The sequence below is a fragment of the Pempheris klunzingeri genome, chromosome 6, assembly GCF_042242105.1.
Source record: "Pempheris klunzingeri isolate RE-2024b chromosome 6, fPemKlu1.hap1, whole genome shotgun sequence".
Taxonomy (NCBI): domain Eukaryota; kingdom Metazoa; phylum Chordata; class Actinopteri; order Acropomatiformes; family Pempheridae; genus Pempheris; species Pempheris klunzingeri.
In genome coordinates, this window is record NC_092017.1 from 22,504,463 (window position 1) to 22,513,628 (window position 9,166).

The window sequence follows — 9,166 nt, forward strand, 5'->3', positions numbered from 1 at the left end:
ATCATTAGATAACCTCGATCATTTTAACACGTTAACTGATGATTTCCTGAGGGACTGCGCCACCATGGAAACACCTGCTATCAATAGACTTTGGATCTTCTTTTTCAAGTATGTCCTTTCTTCTGGCAGTTGCCTGTGCGTACTGAGGACTTACTTTGACTCTAATAAATTAAAAGCTGTAAATTTGCCCAGTGGTTTGCTCAGTGATTGTCAGATTTGAAGGCAATACAAAAGACTTATTTCTACTGATGAAGCAGGTTTGCACTCTTTTGAGTGTCCATTTTGTAGCTATGAAAGGAAACAAAGATGAAGACTTTTAGAGAGAGAAACAGAAAATTAATCATTTAAGGTGCACTCACTAACATTGCTTACGGTGGCATAAAAAAATGCTCAGTATCATTGGTGAGACTGAAACTTTTCCAACGTGCCAGATTCAGTTTAAGACACACACATTGAGTCAGTGGGCCAGTAGAGCTGAGCAGGACCAGCTTCTGTGTTTTTAAATTACCCTGTACAATGGTAATTTAAAAACACAAAAATAAAATTAAAGCTGCAAGCAGCGTTGGAGGGCCCTCGCACCTCCATGCACGTCGTGGCGTGCGGCGGCTCCGTCCTGTTGCTGGACTCCAACCCTTCCACGCGATAAAACAGGGATTTTACCAAACAGAACATCAGTGCTTCTCTTCTACAGCTGACTCAATCAGTGAGTTTGTTGGTGTCATTGTGTTACTTCGATGCTTTTAATGGTTAGTTTGGATCCAAAGAAATATTTATGTAGCACACAACAACACAAACATACTAACCGAATGAGGCAGCAGCAGAGCAGCAGCTTCCTGTGTTCTGTGTGGTAAAATCCCTGTTTTAGTGAATGTAGTCTGGTGTGTGTGCAGAGAGCGATATAACGGCTGTATGTGGTTAAACCAAAAGGATCTTCCAGGTCTCTCTCTGTAGGGATCCTTTCCATGATGCTGTCACACACTTAGAATAACACTCTGAGCCTGTCAGTGGATCAAACAAGCTCTTTTAGTGGACCTACTGTGATCAGGTGCAGTTGGCAGTCGACTGAGGCAAACTGGACCAATTTTTTTTTTAAAGTTCCACTTTAATGTCTGACTGAGCTGCAGTGAAACGAGGAAAGCTTCAGTGTGACTGCAGGATTAGTTGGTTCTGTCATGAGGAAACCAGCTGGAGGTTCCTGCAGGGAGACTCTGACCCATGTGACGACGTGACACCTCATCGCCTCACACCGTCGCATACTAAGAGCAGAAGATGTGTCGTACATCCTGATCACACACCTGAACACAACACAAGCTGATTTGTAACGCTGCAGTAGGAAATATTACATTATAATTCTGGTTGAAATAACCCATTTTGTCACTACAATATTTATTTGAAGGTTTCCTTTAAAAACAAATGTGTCTGAGTGCTGTTCCCTTTGTGTTTTGATTTTTTTTGGCCTGTAAATGCACCAGTGATAATATCTAATTATATGAAAACACACTTTGTCCGTGACTCCTCAATTTAAAAGAAGAGCTGGAGCTGGAGGCAGGACGTGGTTAGCCTAGCTTAGCATAAAGAGTGGAAGCAGGGGGAAACAGCCAGCCTGGATCTGTCCAGAGTTCAAAAACACACCTGTGAACACCTCTAAAACTCATAGACGAAAACAGGTTGTGTCTGGGTTGAGTGTGAACACAAACAGAAATGTAAAAATAACACAGTGGTTTCAGGGTGAGTTACGTGCTGGAGTGACCTCATCTCACTCTTGGAGAGAAAGCTAAATAGCACATTTCTGAAAATGTTGAACCGTTTCTTCATGCTACAATTAGACAATTAAATTAAAATGACATGTCATTTTATTATATGATACATATTATAATATTATAATATTATTTTTATGTGCAACATTAAATCAAATCAGATCAGCTGATACTCAGTAAACAGTCCTTGATTGTATCCCAGTATGATATGAACACCAGTCTGAAGAGTTCTGAACGATGCTCTACAGAGGAACAACTACACAGGAAATCAATATTTAATTTCTAATTTAAGTTTTTATTTCAAATTATTTCAGATTTTTTGTTTGTTTGTTTTTTGTATGTTGGATAAACCGGAGCACCCGGAGAAAACCAGTTTAAACACAGAGGAACAGATCAGATCCTGACAGACGGATCGCTCCCGTCTGTCAGGACATGAAACTGAACCTCATGTTTGTTTTTTGTATGTTGGATAAACCGGAGCACCCGGAGAAAACCAGTTTAAACACAGAGGTTCAGTTTCAGATCCTGACAGATGGATCGCTCCCGTCTGTCAGGACATGAAACTGAACCTCCGTGTCTTGTTTCACGCCTCCTTATTTTTCTGCTTCTTGTTCTTGTACTGGCGGCGGTGTTTCGGTGTTAGAACTTTCTTGAAGCGCCTCCACAAAGACGGCTGGCCGGTGACTTGGGCCTCCCCCAGTGGGGCGACCTCATCAGTGACTTGGGCCTCCCCCAGTGGGGCGACCTCATCAGGGGCCTGGGCCTCTTCAAGTGGGAAAACCTCCTTGTTGACTTGGGCCTCCTCCTTTGGGGCGACCTCTTCGGTGACTTGGGCCTCCTCCTTTGGGGCGACCTCCTTGTTGACTTGGGTCACCTCCAGTGGGGCGACCTCCTCGGTGACTTGGGCCTCCTCCTTTGGGGCGACCTCTTTGGTGACTCGGGTCTCCTCCAGTGGGACGACCTCTTCGGTGACTTGGGCCTCCTCCTTTGGGGCGACCTCTTCGGTGACTTGGGCCTCCTCAAGTGGGACGACCTCCTCTGTGACTTGGGCCTCCTCAAGTGGGACGACCTCCTCGGTGACTTGGGCCTCCTCAAGTGGGACGACCTCTTCGGTGACTTGGGCCTCCTCAAGTGGGACGACCTCCTTGGTAACTTGGGCCTCCTCCTTTGGGGCGACCTCCTCGGTGACTTGGGCCTCCTCAAGTGGAGCGACCTCTTCGGTGTCTTGGGCCTCCTCAAGTGGGACGACCTCCTCTGTGACTTGGGCCTCCTCAAGTGGAGCGACCTCTTCGGTGTCTTGGGCCTCCTCCAGTGGGGCGACCTCCTTGGTAACTTGGGCCTCCTCCTTTGGGGCGACCTCTTCGGTGACTTGGGCCTCCTCCAGTGGAGCGACCTGGGACTCCTCCAGAAGGGCAACCTCCTCTGCGACAGAAGTGTTCTGTGGTGCATGGAGGTCAGTTGTGATCAAGTTGTTTACCTTTGAAATGGGGGTTTTTCCAATCTGCTCACACACCTGGAGCATCATTTGCTTTTTGTAGGTATCAACTTGTTTCTGCAGTTCATGCGTCTTTAGTTTGAAGACCAACAGAGAGTCTCTTTCACCTTTCAGCCTTTCTTCCAGGCTCAGGACTTTGGTGACTCTCTCATTAAACTCAAGCCTGAGTTCCTCCAGTTCTTTTTTCAGGAGGTCAGCTCTCTGCCTTTCAGCTTGGACTTGATCTGTGAGATCTTTGATCAGGTCGTTTTTGTTGTTGTTCGACCCGTCCAGGGGCTCGGCTGCGAGGGCTGTGGAGGAGAGACTCTTGATTTCCTGTTTGAGCCTCACCACCTCCTTGTCTAGATCGAACCTCAAGCTCTGCTGCTGCTTCAGTTTCCACTCTGCTTCTTCACGCATGTACTTCTCATTGTAGGAAGTTTGCTGCTCCCTACGTCTCAAACCTCTTTCATTGTGAAGGTCGGTTAGGGCTTTCTGCAGACGCTGGTGCAGAGGTGGATTCCTCCCCCAGTAGTATGGAGATGACTGGCCACCCTGGTGGTTCTGAGATGACTGGCCACCCTGGTGGTTTTGAGATGACTGGCCACCCTGGTGGTTTTGAGGTTGCTGGCCACCCTTGTGGCTTTGAGGTGGCTGGCCACCCTTGTGGCTTTGAGGTGGCTGGCCACCCTGGTGGTTTTGAGGTGGCTGGCCACCCTTGTGGCTTTGAGGTGGCTGGCCACCCTGGTGGTTTTGAGGTGGCTGGCCACCCTTGTGGCTTTGAGGTGGCTGGCCACCCTGGTGGTTTTGAGGTGGCTGGCCACCCTTGTGGCTTTGAGGTGGCTGGCCACCCTTGTGGTTTTGAGGTGGCTGGCCACCCCGGTGGTTTTGAGATGACTGGCCACCCTGGTGGTTTTGAGATGACCGGGAATCCCAGTAGTATTGAGATGACTGGCCACCCCGGTGGTTTCGAGATGACTGGGAATCCCAGTAGTACTGAGATGACTGGCCACCCCGGTGGTTTTGAGGTCGGCCGCCACCCCGGTGGTTTTGAGGTGGCTGGCCATCCCTGTTGATTTGAGGTTGCTGGCCATCCCCGTTGTTTTGAGGTGGCTGCTCCCTCTGGGTGTTTTCATGAGGCTCTCTTGCATCCATCGGAGCAGGAGAGACCTCATTGGACTCCCAATCCATATTTTCGACAGCGCTGCTGCCATCAACAGGTAGTGTAGCTAGTAACTCCTGTTTTTCGTCCTCCAACTCCATGATCTCTCCCCAGGTGAGACCCGCAGGCAGCATTGCCTCGACTGGACTGCTGTTGGCTTTCATTGATCTTCTTAATGGAACCGATCGCAGTTGTAACGGGTTTTCAATGGTTGTTGAAGTGTTCTTCGAACGGTGGTGTGTCTTGGATGTGTGGTGTACGTGTATCTCTCTCTGTCTATCTCTCTCTGTCTATCTCCCTCGGCTCAGTTTGGGATCCGTCTCTATTTATATCGTTTCAACATTCCGGAAGCCTCTGAGGTCATCAGTGACACCCTCAGCCAACATTCTGGTTACTTACAAACTTGTTTTTGTTTGAAAAATAGTTTTTCCAGTATTGTTCATCACATAGAAATATCTCAAGACAAGATATCTCAAGATATCTTGTGTATATGTCAATGGTTGCAGGAGTCCTTTAGGAGTTTCTGAGAGCTCTGGAAGTGGCTCTGCTATGACTTTTCAGATCCAAAACTTTAAAAATGTCCGATTTATTTATTTCCTCATAGAAATGAATATGAAAAATTTTCAACATTCCCATTTCTTCACCCGACTTCTAGCCCTCACAGCTCCTTCATGCTTTTAGCTAGAAACTCCATTGAAGCTTTAAAACGTTCATCATCTCTCCCTCTTTCAGCACATACCTCTACCTCCTTTGTGCCATTCACCACTTCATCACAGTCGTCTTTTAAAACATTTTTAAACTTTTTCTCATTTTACATGAGTGTGTATGTGGCCGCGCTAGAGTGGGTGACGTCATTGCTAGAGTGTGGAGGAGCGGAAAAATCACATGAAACTTTTGTCTTTAACTCGCTGGTTTGGCCGAACCGTTTCACCCACAGTCACAGTTTATCACTCAAAATGTAGCTTAAGTCTTTGGACACGCAGTCATGTGACTCACAACACACAGAAACGCACGCAGCACGTCCCATGAGCCTCGGAACGACGGGAGCACCGACCAAACGCCTCATTGACTGCCATGTTAAAATAACAGAGGAGGGAGAGAGAAACACTTCTCTTGCGCTCATTTCACCAGATAGAGACCTCAGATTACAGCTACGTGTTCAGGAGACTCTCTTATGTCCACTGGTCTGCACTTTATGGCTGTGACATGACCGTTTTCAGTAAAACCTACATTTTCAGGGCAATGCAATAAAAAAAAAAAAAATCAGGGCATTATGGAATTTTTCACCACGACTGAATTTTCTGCAAACTTTCATGAGTTTTCGTGCATGTTTAGGCCCCCAAAATGCAATTCATTGGGGAAAAGGAGGAGGAGGAGAAGAAGAATAATAAGAAGAAGAATTCCTTGCATTTCAACTATGTTTTTGGCCCCCTGGTTGCTTGCATTTAATATATTTTTTCAGCCCCTTCGTGCTCGGGGCCTATGGGGTCCGTACACCTCTTGGTTCTTGGGTACTGGCACGTTTCCTCCCTTGCACATTTTTCCTACTCGCATTTCCATAGGGTCCTCACACCGCTTGGTGCTTGGGCCCTGATTAAATCTGCAAGCAGCGTTGGAGGGCCCTCGCACCTCCGTGCACGTCGGGGCGTGCGGCAGCTCCGTCCTGTGCCAGACTCCGACCCTTCCACGTGGCTCAAAATTTTCATGTATGTCGGACAGTGTGTGAAGGAGTTACACGTCACTTCCTGTTCCCATGTGGCGCCAGAGAACAGCCACTAATCACGTCCTATATTCCAGTGTATGAAGTGTTGACTACACTGTGAAAATGTTGTGCAAATCAAATGATTGTTGCCATAGATGTGTTACTTCCTGTTGCCACCAGGTGGCGCAATGACTGTGGTCACTAATTGGCATCTAGATGTCTTCAGGTTGGGACTCTTATTAAGCATGACAAGTTTGAAAGAGATTGGATAATGTACGCTGAAGTTATAGCAGAGCCGGACAGTCATCAAACGGTATAAATTTGGTGAAGATAGGACCTTGTACAGTGGAGTTAGAGCACTTTTAATGCTCATGGCGAAGGAAAATGTATTATCGAAATCGCCTGGTCGTCACGGCAACAGCTTTTGACGGAGACTCACGGTGTTCACTCCAGACCAACATCAACATCTTGAGGCTTCCCTGACCAAATTTGAAGTGGATCTGATCAACTGGCTGGTCTTGAGCCATCATAATGTAAAACATAGCATTTCCTGTCACCACCAGGTGGCGCTGTGACTGTGAGTGAATATTGACATGTAGATGTCTTCAGGGCGGGACTCTCATCAGACCTGTCAAGTTTGGTGCGGATTGGATCATGTACAGTCAAGTTATTAACAACTTCCTGTTTCATGGCGAGTCATGGTGAGACACTGAACTTTGACAGCTCGTCACGCCCAAACCGTTCCAAATCTGTAGAGACCTTTAATAACTTTTCATCGTTGATGCCTTCTCTACCAGCTGACCAAGTTTGAAGTCGATCGCTGGAACCCCCTCGGACTAGTTCGTTTATTTACGTCCCCTGTAAATCGCCAAAAATGCGTGAAAAATCCAATATGGCCGACTTCCTGTTGGGTTTAGATCATTGCTCCAAGAGACTTTTTATGTTCGTCTTGAAGAGATATATGAACCCTCCGAATTTCGTACATGTACATAAAACGCAGTTCCGGGGCTGAGTTTAGGTGGCGCTACAGAGCCATTTTGTCACACCCATTTGCGAAACCTATGAAATACGTATTTTTTCACCACGACTGAATTTTCTGCAAACTTTCATGACTTTTCGTGCATGTTCAGGCCCCCAAAAATGCAATTAATTTGTCTAAAAAAGAAGAAGAAGAAGAATTCCTTGCATTTCAACTATGTTTTTGGCCCCCTGGTCTCCTGGTTTTTTTCATTTCACGTATGTTTTCGAGGCCTACCTGCTCGAGGCCTATGAGGTCCGTACACCTCTTGGTTCTTGGGTACTGGCCCGTTTCCTCCCTTGCACATTTTTCCCCCACGCAGTTTCAATAGGGTCCTCGCACCGCTTGGTGCTCGGGCCCTAATAAATGGGCTAATATAGGTTACATCAAGTTTACCGCTATTTATCCAGGCATGTTATATTTTACAAAGATAAACTTTATTGGAATGATTTGATTGTTTAAAGCAGACTGGAAATTCATTTTTACAGGAAGCAGATGGCTGTTAATCACAAACTGAGAGGAGGAGAGTGATTTGCTCTTAACTGAAGTGGATGATGCGTTAGTGCTGTTTTTTTAGTTATTCCAGCTGCAGTAATTACATGCGCACAATATACACTTCTGTGCTTGTGCTCACATAAACATGTGGATGCACAAACACACACATGGTGAGGCAGTTTTGAATCCACGCACACAGACACACACGCAGAAAGTATTGCCATACACTGAGGATAGAGGAAGGATAATGAGTAAAGATGATGTTGTTCTTTCCTCATCAACCACCGTCTGGAAAGCAGGAGGATTGTCAAGATGAAGGCTTAACAGGCAGGTTGCAGATCAGATTTGTATTAATTCTGGGTTGGTCCCAGCAGGTAGAGAATTTAATCTAATTCATTTCTCATATACTGCACATGAATAAAATAACATCTGCAGCACAAAAGGGTGAAATATTTGTCTTGGTGGTTTTGTGTAATGGCATCTTGCATATGTTTATGCTCTATTGCCTTGTTCATACCTCTGTGTGCCTGAGACACCATTTATGAAGGGAATAAGCCCATTACAGGCATCCACATAGCGTGGTGTATGGATGCCCTCAGACTCAACTCACACTGGGCCCTTGTGTCAGCCAATTACAGTGATATACTGTGTAGTGTTCATATTTGTGTGTGTATACCCTAATAGTTGCAAACATGCACTGAGAGGCCAGGTTTGTATTCAAAATGTGAATGTGGAGCAGTAATCCCCTCATCATACAAGTAACTGAATGCACACACACACACACACACATACATACATATAGAGGAAGAGGAAACCAAACAGAGTGCACACACACACACACACACGCAAAACAGGCACAAACACAAAAATACTCCTAATCTGCATTGCAGATGTTTTTTCGTGGCCTCTCTGTCTGCCAACAACAGGATGATGAGCCGTCCTCGTTAGCATGGAGACTTTTAGCTGTAATTATCTGGTAATGGCACTTAGCCCATCAACTCCTCCTCTAGTGTGTGTGTGTGTCCAGTGTGTGCAGTGTGCGCACAGTCTCACACACATATTAAAAGCACAAACACAAATGCTGGCATGCGGCTATACAGACGGACGCACACACAGACAGACAGACACACATGGCCACACACAGCTGGACAGAAAGCCATGAAATCAGACAAAGAAGCCCTGAGACAGACAACCACACAAAAATAAACAAACACAACAACAGGCAAGCATTAATAGCTACACACACACACACACACACACACACACACACACACACACACACACACACAGAGTCTGCCCCAGTGCCTAATCTGTGCAACTTATTATCCAGGAGATAATAGGAACTGTCATCCATGAGGCAGAGGAAGGAGGGAGAGATGCAGGGGGTGGTCATGTGTTCACTGCATTTTTAAACACAAAGAGACTTTATACTGCAATAACTTTATGAGGCCAGATGTGGGAAATTAACCACAGAGTCGAAACACCTTATCACTGCAACAAAAAAGGTGCCACAGTGGGAAAGTGTCACAAAAGGAGGAGCAAAAGTGCTGATAGACGT